The sequence below is a fragment of the Scomber japonicus genome, chromosome 19 (genome assembly GCF_027409825.1).
Source record: "Scomber japonicus isolate fScoJap1 chromosome 19, fScoJap1.pri, whole genome shotgun sequence".
NCBI classification, from domain to species: domain Eukaryota; kingdom Metazoa; phylum Chordata; class Actinopteri; order Scombriformes; family Scombridae; genus Scomber; species Scomber japonicus.
The window spans coordinates 11,702,725-11,713,841 of record NC_070596.1 but is presented as its reverse complement, the minus strand read 5'-3'; the positions used below and the strand labels follow the sequence as shown (position 1 = coordinate 11,713,841).

At 38.0% G+C, this 11,117-nt stretch overlaps 1 protein-coding gene across 1 annotated transcript in view; it reads left to right on the top strand.

The window, feature by feature from the left end:
* The first annotated feature begins 1,898 nt into the window (after nucleotides 1-1,898).
* The window catches only part of si:dkey-247m21.3 (5-hydroxytryptamine receptor 4), a 48,491-nt gene continuing 39,272 nt past the window's right edge, over nucleotides 1,899-11,117 (top strand). Inside the window, exon 1 of the mRNA XM_053340274.1 lies at nucleotides 1,899-2,056. The gene's annotated coding sequence lies outside the window, so the exon portion shown is untranslated. The remainder of the gene's footprint in view (nucleotides 2,057-11,117) is intronic.

Genomic DNA, 11,117 nt, shown 5'->3' with positions numbered 1-11,117 from the left:
ATTTTATTCTGGTGCGAGAACAGTAATTGTGATTTTTGTTGTATGTGACTTAAAAGCAAAATTGGTATCATGGAATAATGCTTCTAAGGCTAAACTTTTTTGCTTGTGATGGGCATTAATCTAATATAAACATTTAAATTATTGTGAAGGTACTCTAAATTAGTACCCACTGCTTCTAAATGTCTTCACACTTTATGCAGTAAATACGTGAAATACGCTTCCAGATAGTGTAGACTCCTTCGGTAGGCTATTAGTAAGCTCTTTTATATAATTACAAAGTTAATTTGTAATTTTTTGCGGAATTATTATTTTAATTAGGTATATATTTGTTTTTGTTTTTTTAGTTGTAGAGTCTGGTGTGGAGAATTTGTGTACTGTATCTGAAAATTGGCTAGATGTTCTAAGAGAACACAAAGCCAGAAAAGATACTGCCAGAGAGGGCAGCCATGAGCGGAACTGAGGTTGGTTGGTGTTTGGCGTCTCTAAGTCTCACCAACCAGGATGTGAAACGAGAAGATATACAGTATATAGTGAGTTTAACAGATGAGGCAAATGATGGCAAAGTTTTGGCACTGGTCCAGAATCAGCACCCTGGACAGCGATCATCACAGTTTCGAATTTCGACTACTATTATTGAAAGTTAACAAATATAATATTTTGCAGCATTGTAAAGTGAAAACATTATGGCTGCAGTTTTAATGACATATTCAAAAGTAAACATAAAAAGGTTACGCCATAATGTATCACAGGACAACCTGCCACCTGATTGGAATGTTTACACTAAAGAAACATTTGCAGCTTGTGAAACATTTGACATATTACTAAAAGGGATGAAGTTGATGATATGTGACCTCTGTTTCAAGTATATCTTAACACACATTTATAAATGTCTTATATGTTTTAAAAGAAACATGTCTTGCTTTTTGTGATTTTCTGTAATTTTTACACATGGTCAAAGTTTCAAAACTTGAGATGAACATATGTAGGGTTACAGTTATATGTGGGAGCAGAACTTCCATAAAGAGATGTCTGAGCTCCCATGAAAGCAGTACAATCATATCATGGAAGGTCGCTAATACATTACTAACAACCATTATTTAATAATAAATATTATTAAAAAAACAATTTTAAATCCCAAAAATGTATTACTATCAATTTAATGTCAGTGTCAGTATTGTTTTGTTGTAGAAATTGACTTACTTACGTTTACTAGGCCCTTGCCCTTGCTTTGAATTATCAGCTCTATCTCATTATAAAAGGCCACACGATGGCAGCATTGATTACCCCTCTCTCTGTATGTTTGACCCCCCCGCCCCCCCGTCTCTCTCTAACTCCATCTGTCTCTCTCAGAGAAGCGTAAACACTCCAGTCTGTGATTTATTATAAGACATGTATGTTTTATTATTGTTTGATTGAAACCAAAAAATATCCAGCTGCTCCACTATGCACCGCTCTCTCTCTCTCTCTCTCTCTCTCTCTCTCTCTCTCTCACTCTATTAGATTGCATTCTTCTTTTAATTTTTGTGTTGTTGCTATTAGTTACACCGCTTTCTGTAACCCAGACCTTACGTCCACCACCCCCGCCTATAGTTCAATTCAATTCAATTCAATTCAAATGCTTTATTGGCACGAAAGTTACAAGAACAATTTTTCCAAAGCTTCATAGTATGAACTGAGCAAATGTTTGATTATACACAACTGAATAACACAATATTAACAATGTTACACAATGTGTAAATGTATGTGTATGTATGTATATATCTTCGTGTGTGTTAATATAGTAGGTTATTTACCTCTCTCTCTCTCTCTCTCTCTCTCTCTCGCTCTCTCTCTCTCTCTCTTCTTTTCTCTCTCTCTCTCTCACTCACTCCCCCCTCTGGATGGCACGAGGCAGACTGTCGCTCAGTGTCAGTCATCTGCAGCTCATGCACATCGGACTCTTTAGGCACGCTGTAGGTCTTTATCCCCCCCACTCCATTTAAACCGGAATATGAGAGCCTCTAGTCCCCACTGTAGCGTGTGGGTCCGAGCACCGGAGGCGAAGAGCCCGGCGCAGGTGAGCGAGTTATGTTTTATAAAAGTTTGACAGAGGTGGAAGTAAGGAGAAACACGTTTGAATGAGGATTTTCCGACTCGTGGGCTGTTACAGTATAGAGCCTTTAGTCTTTTTAGATTCATGTTTAATTGATTGAGTGAATCTTAGAACAACACTTCTGTCCATGTGATCTCCATCAAGCGCTTAATTTCTTAATCAGGCTGCTGATGTAACACGCTTGATTTTAGTTGTTCATAATCTTAATGTGATCCTTCACTACTTGAATCATTCATATGTCTTAACTACAACTGTTTAAGGTACTATGTAGGCTGTATATGTTTTGTATTACTGCACATCAGTTATTAGCCTACTCTATACACTGTGTTTTTACTTTTGTTTTTGATTTATGATATGATTTATTTATGAAGATTTATGATAACACATTATCTGCTGTCCCTTGTTCATGGTTTAACCAGCTGTAGTGCTACTATTTGTTTTGTTTTGTTTTTTCAATCATAAAATATGTCAGTGTACAGCTACAGAGACTTTTTATGGTTAGGAATATAGAGTGCAGGTATATTCTAGTTAGTAAGTTTTATACACATTAAGGTTAGCTTTTAGAGGGAAAAAGTTGGTTGATGCTGGAGAATAACTTAATGGGCTTTTTTGTTCAGTACACATTCAGAGAAACTTGGCCCCAGACTAAGCGCTCAAACTTTAGTTGAACCTCCTTTGGCTCAGCAAAGTCTTATCACTTGTTTTATGGCTTGACTTCTATCATTTGAGGTGTGTCTGTCTGAGAGCATGGATGGGACATATGGGAAAAAGCTGCTTTGTGAGTTGGAATAGAGGATAAGAGCATCTTCTCCGTTAGTCCTGGTTTTTGGTTTGCTGAGAAGTTCACAGAAAAGCATTCCTATGTCAATATTTGTTATAAGGCTGTCAAGACATATGGAAAGGTTTGCTGTTGTTCAATTACCCTGAACACAGACATTTCATTGCAGATGTGCTGCAATTTCTCCTTCCTTGTTGCTTTATTGCATATGTATAGTTTGTCTATTAGAACCCCCCCTCCCTCCACCACCACACACACACACACACACACACACACTTATTATTGTATGCAAACAGAAGCAAACACTATTTATTGATGTAGCCGATACACTTCAGCAGGGAAGGCAGCACCTGCTGCTGGCAGACACTGCTGCAGTATTTTGGCTGCTGTTCAGATGATTAATCATTTAATTGATTGCAAACAATGGATAACTATGCATAACGATACACAGACTGATACACAGTTGATTGTACTGTGTATCAGAGCTGTTTACACTATGTGTTCATGTGTTTGTGCAAGTAAGAGAAAGAGAAAGAGATGAAGAGAAAGATGAAAAGAAGAGAAGGACAGATATGTGTTGTGGAAAAGTAAATGTAATGAAAATAAAGTCCTAATTTCGTGAAAGGGTTGTGAAAAAAGATGTTTAAGAAGGACTGGTTTTATATAGAGACAGAGCTCATAAGAAAAGGGCTCAGTGGAATCACAACCAGATATAGGAGGTTGACATTCAAATAGTTTTCTGGAAAGTAAGGAAATTATGTGTGTTTAAATTTTATTTGAAATTTCTAATCTAAACCTTTGGTGACTTTCTCTAAGCCTGCCTGACACCAACTTGTGTGACAAAAGAGTGCAGCTGCTTAAAGTTATCCTAATCTTTCTAGATGACATTGGTTCCAATTCACACATACACATGTCACATGATCCTGCAGCAGTGAGCAGAGACACGCAGACAGGCTGATGCACCAGTGCAGATTCACAATGCAAAAAAACCAAATCCCCTCTAATTAAATAACCAAATATGTGTTTTGTAATTGCCTTCCAGAACATCATAAGTATCTTCTGATCTTACACTTGAATGTAAACGTTTCAGTGAAACAACTACCATTTTTTTTTGGGAAGACAGCATGACCTGTGCATTTTTACAAAATTGAAGCATAGATTAGACATAATATTCTCACCTCTTAATCTGAAGATACTTTTTACATTGATTTCCTCTGTTTTCTCTGTTTATTTTTTCCATTCTGCTTTCTAAAGTGCTATTGATAGAACAATGTTGCTTACGTACCTTCTCATAGCGGGAAATGTATTTCTGCTTGTCAGTGGACCATATAAATTGCGTATTAGTAGTAATATTGTGAGATTTCATGGGACCAGCATATTGTTTTCATGAAGTCCGGGGCAAGTTTGGATAAAATAGGTATTTAGCTTTAGAATTGGCAGATGTGGATGGCGGATTTTAGGTCTTATTCAGGATCTCACTGGAAACGTTTTCCATTTCTGTGATGTAATCAAATATAATAAAAAAATGAAATGGCAGCTTAACAAGACAACCATGAAAGCCCACTCCTTCTGTTCTGATTGTTTGCCTAGAGTCTTTGCTGAAGTATTAAGTTAAAGAGATGACTTTAGTTGGACTGGTGCATCTCTGGGCTATCATGTGAGATGCAGAATTTTAAAAGAATGGATGCAGGGTGTCATTTAAAAGGCCATTGTTTAAATACCCTCTCTGGTAATGAATCACTTTGATTGCTTTCCCTTGACGTGGCTCCTATTCTCAGGAAATCTTGTCCAAACCAGCATTTAGCCTGCCAACATCTTTTGGCACATCCACATATACAAAACATATTACATGGAATCCACACTGTGTAATCCCTTAAACACACAAGGTTTGCCCCAATAGAACAAGCAACAATCAGTCTCATCATTCATCTTCCCTTAAATTGTTTCCCAGGAATGAATAGTCCCAGTTGTGTAACCTTTGGCAGCATCTAGAAAGAAGACAAAATAAATCAAAGGCAATTTATGAAAGCAAGCAGTCATGTTGAGTTACCATTATTAGACAGTTAACTGTAATAGAATTTGAATCAGAATCAAATGATTGAATTGATTCCTATAATTCTTGAAGAAATAACATAGACTGCAAAAAAAAATATGGACATAGTCACTGTGATGTCATCAAGTGTTTATGAACTGCCATTTTAAAGTTTTGAGTTTACTTATGACTGTTGCCTTCTGAGATGTTTAGAGCCAGAAGTACATTATATTAAATATTAAATATTTGTGTGTTTACTGAGGTTAAGAATCAAGTGAGAAGTAGTATAATTTTCTTATAGACTTTCATACAATTGAAAGTCTTTTTGCAACCGTTGGAGTTGCCCCCTGCTGGCCATTTAAAACAATGCAGGTTTAAGGTACTTCCGCATTGGCTTCACTTTTCAAACCAGGAGCTACCCGTATGAGAAATAAACACTCCTGCCTCATCTAAAAATTGAAACTCTGAGCAAAGTATAATTCCAACACTGGCCTCCAGCCATAAGCAGACTGATAGCCCTGGACAGTTTCCACATACAGGCATCTGTAAATGAATCAGGCAGGTGACACAAACTGGTGTTTAGACACAGCGAGTGTACTCAAGTAACCTGCCCCTGGCAAATGAAGGTAATACAGTTTATTAGTTACAGAGAAAAGTGATTTTGTGGATCCTTTCTGTTCTCTGCCTTTTCTAGAAACAGTTATGTTCTTGTCCTCGGTATCCTACTGTGCTGTCCTTATTAGCCTCTCCCTGTAGACAGCCACTGGAGAGAGCCACTGTCTTGAGGCTAATTTTAGGCAGTCTGTACCAACATCAACTCATTAGCCTGATTCCCAGGGCTAACCAGGCTTTATTCATTATCAATGTCACCCTTCCTCACCCATGGCACTACATTTGTCTATACTTTTTGACTCTTGGTTCTCAACAAAGATAAGTTAACAAATAGGCAATAGTGCAACTTCTACTCAGTGCCATCCACAAGGATATGAACACTTTTATTTGGTCCTTTCGCTCAGTGTACTTGTTGTTCCTCCTGATGATTTGTCCGCACACAGTCCGCCTAGTTGTCATTCATATTTCATATAAAAAGCCATTTACAGCTGTTTTTATATACAGAGGGAGATCAGCGCCATATTAACCTAACATGGGACTGGTTCTGATTCCACTCTATCAGATAAATGTAACAACGCTTACATCTGAACAAGCATCTCAGAGAACTCAGCAAACTTCCACAGGTCTAGACGTAGAAAGGAGGACCCTGGGATTTCTGTTGGTATCAAAGGACAGTGATGGAAATACTTCTGCAATTTTATCAATTAATATCAAAGTCATGCATAAAGCTTCACAAAGATGTGCCACTTCTCTCTGTTTTATACTCTCCAAGGTATTTTCTTAGACATTTAGTGGAACAAAACAAGCTATTCCAAGACATGGCCTTATGGTCTAGGAAACTGTGATGCACATGTTTCCTGATTATTAATCTGTTATAGCAAATAAACAGTTAGATGAATATGAAAACTGCAGCAGGGATTAATCAATGCTGTGAATAACCATTAGTTGCAGCTGGAGAGCGAGGAAAACTTAATCAGCACAGGTTTCCAAGCAAACTGATAATAAGCAGTGCACTTGCATCATTAAGGAGTAGACATTTTTATGAATTACTTTGCAGACAGCCAATGAGGCTCGAGTATGCTCAAATTGCTCACCTTCTGAAGCTGAAATAGTGGTAGCATTTACTTAACCCATCTGCTCACTGAAATGACTGCGTTACTTCCTTGTCTGTTGATGTTTAGCCATCAGTCTCCAATTAATTGATGCTTGTTTGACATTTTCTGACATCCTTGTGTTTGAGCACATGCAGGGTTTCCCTTAAATTGGGATCTGTGGGCTCAGTCGTCTTTAATGCCTAAATGTATTGAAGCAGTGAGCATTGCTTACAAATGAACAAACACAAAGCTCAGTTCCGTTCTGAAAAAGATAATAATCAGCTGTCTCTTTGTGTAGAAGTGAAACCCTTACTCTCACCACAATGAATTAGCTGTTCACTCTGTATGTTTATCTATATTACAGGCTTATGGGTTAACAGGAAGATAAAAAAAGCAATTCTGACCAATCTATTCCAGTCAAGTGCATGACTTAAATGTGACAGTTTCTTCTGTGAGTTAAGGTGAAGTTACAGACACAGCATGTTGCACTTCAATCTCGTCACTGGTGGGGGGAAAAACTTTCAGATTAGAATTTTCAGTTAAATATTATCACAGTAAAATAAGAATGTCATGTGGCCCTACACTGTAGATACAAATTTTATTTAAATAAAGAGACTTACTTTACTCAGTATGTTGAAAAGGTGGTCATGCAAAGCATCAAGTTAAACATTGTCTATCTGTTAAATGACCTTTACGAAACCTTTTTTAACAATTGGGTTTTTAAAAAATCTTTATGGGAGGAAACTATTTGTTGTTAATTTTTCCTTCTTTATTGGTTGCGCCCAATTTCCCAGCAGACCATGTGGATAAGGAGATATTGATGTCGACAGTGGTGCTATGAGAAAGTGGAAAACTGATCAGTCCTAACTAAACCGATGGGGTCACACGATGTCCAATGGCTCAGTAGAGGCTTTATTTCCACAATCTGCCTCCGCTTGTACATCTATGGCTTCGTGTGCATGTGCTCATGTTTGTGTTATACACTACATTCTACAGTCATTCTCCTTTTACCCCCCTCCATCCAGTGAGCTGGCACCCTCATTGTGATGGGCCCAGCACGCTCAATTACCCACTCACAACCCATTACCCTCACCCACACAGCTTTATTCAGAAGACACGCTCCATCCGCTGAGAGTTGCATCTTGCTCCAGTCACGCTAGCAGGCTAGTGTGTGATTTAGTGCGTCCCTGTGAGCACATGGAAAAGTCAGCGCCCCCACACTGAGGGAGAAAATGAGAGGCTTTTGATAGTAATTGTCAGTGACAGGGTTGATTTGAAGATATTTTTAAGGTTTTGTCTAACCTTGTTGAGAAGCAGATTCATATTGCTACATAGTGCGTATGCAGATTATTTTTAGATATGAAATTTAAACTCACAGTTTTTTGAAAATATTGTGTATTCTTTATTTGGAATTGTTGCAACGACTCTTCCTGGTGTCATTGACACCTCTTTCTAAATGTCAAAATTCAGGAGTTTCCTTCCAATGTCTAAAGCTATTAATGATTAATTATAGTATGTATGAGTACATTTTTTATTACTGTGTCATGCATACATATGAGCTTACAAGACACCATTAAAATTCAAACAAGCCAGGACCAGAGTACAGCATGTACTGTACATATCATGTACAACAATAGAGACAGAAAATAAAGAACAACTAAAGCATCTTTCACCTTCACATCTTCAGACTATGATTGAATATATAGTGTGTTCAATCATACCAGCGTTATCAGCCTTCAAATTTCACTTATTTGATTAAGACAGTAATTAAGTAAGACAGTGACCTTATTCAAATTCAGTAATTTAAAACAAACAAGGGAGGAGGATTTTATAATACTTTTCTGACAGTCAGGATTTAGCTTGAAATATTTCTAAAACACATCACCATTGTGAAAACTCAAAAGGAAATTGAGTTTCAATACTGTAACTTGGGAAAACTGAATCTGGTCTTCAGCCACACTGTGAGGTCCAAAATTTCATCAATCTCTTTCTTTATTTTAGCTGCCAAATATGGTCTCTAAACTTGGCTAAAGTGTCTCCAGATGCTGCCTGGTTGTTCAGCTGCTTATTACACAGGCTGGTAGTTTATAAAAAAACCCCCCACCAGATTAACCGTCCTGTTTGCACATCACATGCCACATCTACAGAGATTATGTGCAAACTCAGAAAGATACAATGCCAGCTAGTGGGTGTGTATTTGATCTTTAATCTATTTTCTACCTAACTTTAGACCCTGGTTTGAGATAATGACTTAATTCCCAGTAGACTTTGTCCAACAGGATCTCATATACCTATTCTAGGCTGATGGCCCAGTTGTCCACATACAGTAAGGTTGTGAATTTGAAGTTTTGTCACCACAGAACCAGGTATTCCATCTTTTTCTCATCTGATAAATGTGCAGTTTCACAACCTGTATACCTGTATATAACAGTAATTCTTCAGTTTAGAAGAGTTTTTCCACCTGTGCCCTGGTTGCTCCTTTATAATAACACTAGCCTGGGTAAACCCATGCTCTCTTTCCAGCGACATTCCACTTCGCTCAGAAAGTTACCATGGCCACCAAGACAAAATTTTCGCCTGAGATAGGGAACCAATCACAGAACAGGTAGGCGGGCTCAAGAGCGACTCTGTTTACATCCAGCATGGCGGCCATGGAGGTGCAGCAACCGTTCAAAGCAGCAGTAGATTGTATGCTAATTAAATTGGAAGGCTAGTTCACTTTGAAAATAGAACAAAAACTTGTGCTGCATGATTTTACTTCATAAAAAGGATCTGAACAGAAGCATTTGATCGACATTTGTTGATGCCGCCTCAAATACGAGAAAATGAACGGCTCCTCGCTAGACCCTACCTCACTTGTGGTCAGGTCTAGCCAGACTATAATAACACATTATAGTAAACACAATTCTTTTCTGTGACGTGAAGTGAGAGGGATTACAATTTGAATTGCAGTAGTGCTCAGTTACTTACTGTAATAAAAGTACTGTATGTGTCGACTTGGTCACTGCCTTACTTGATGAAGGATTGATATCAGTTTTGGTCTCTCTTTCCATTCAGAGTAATATGGAGGTGTGGGCAATTAGTGAACCTCTACCAAAAGTGTGGTGTGTCTTTTTAACTGGCTTGCTAACTTTGGCCACCGGTAAGCTCAGGAATCTCCTGAGTGTGTTTAAGGGTGTATAAACATTGCAGCAACACTGTGAAGATGGGACTAAACTAGCTGTTGATGTCCAATAAATACCTCCAGAACTTAGGATGGCTACTTGTTAAACCACAGTCAGTGTCTTGTTTTATTTTTCACCTAGAGGATTGGAGTTTGACACCTCTGACAGACTGGATGTTACTTTTTTGTAGCAAATGTAATGTAACATGGACCCTGATGTACCTAACTACTCTTGCTGTAGAGCAATTCATAAAGTATTGTAAGTGATTTTGTAAGAGAGCAAGTTGATACATTTTTCTACTTACGTACCAAACACTGGACCAGGGTTGCTGACAGTGTTATAAACTCAAACTTAATCGGAATAAAAAGGTCGATGACTATTATTTGATTGACAGGTGATCCCTGGGCATTACATTAAAGAAAACAAGTGTTGGGCAGAAAAGATGGAGACAAAACAAGAATCTGAGAGATCACCACTTAAATATGTTTTTCCAGAGGGGGATTTTGTGGCATACAGTACGCTCTTAATGTTCTTTCCACCACAGATTTAAGAATTTAATGTGTGCTGGTTGCAGTCGAGAGTTTAGTGTTACATCCATCTACTGTAGAGACCTTTCCAACCCATAGAAAGTATGTGCGTGTGTTGTGTGTTGGTGTGATGCCTGCTGCTGCTGCTGCTGCCGGTGGTGATATATTTCATGGTTTTGATTGGCGTCCCAAACCAATTTGTTCTTGACAAAAACAAAAATTGTCATTTCTTCAATTCCTCTGTTTCCTGCTGCTGCTGTCAGTTGTGTGTGTTTGTGTATATGTATGTGTCCAAATCTCAATGATGTTTTTTTTTCTGTTGGCAGATTATTGCTGAGTTAAACTAACAGAGGTTCTGCTTTCTGTTTTGTACTCTTTGAGTTCTGCAGCATGTGTCCCAGTGGCTCCATGTTAATTGAGCAAGAAGAGGCTCTGAACTGGTGAAACTGTGTGTGATGTTATGGTCTTCATTTCTAAAAGCATGTGACTTAACTAACAAGGTGTGAGGAAGTGAGAAAAATGAGCCGGGTTTGAAGTAAAAGCTCTCTTTTTTCATTCTTGGAATAACTATTGCTGTCACTTCGCGTGTGTTGAATTTCTTGATAGAGAGACTGTCTAAAGATGTCTATCGCTGTCCCCATCTTTAAACAATCATTACAGTTTTAGCTTCTCAGCGATAGCCAGATTTTCACCCTGCCTTTTATAGCTATAGCTATAAACACTTTTTTTATCTTTCCATGTAATCGAAGCATAACTCTGCCCCACTGTAGTGTCCATAAACACATTAGGGCTTCTGTATGAGCCTCAAAGAGCATTCA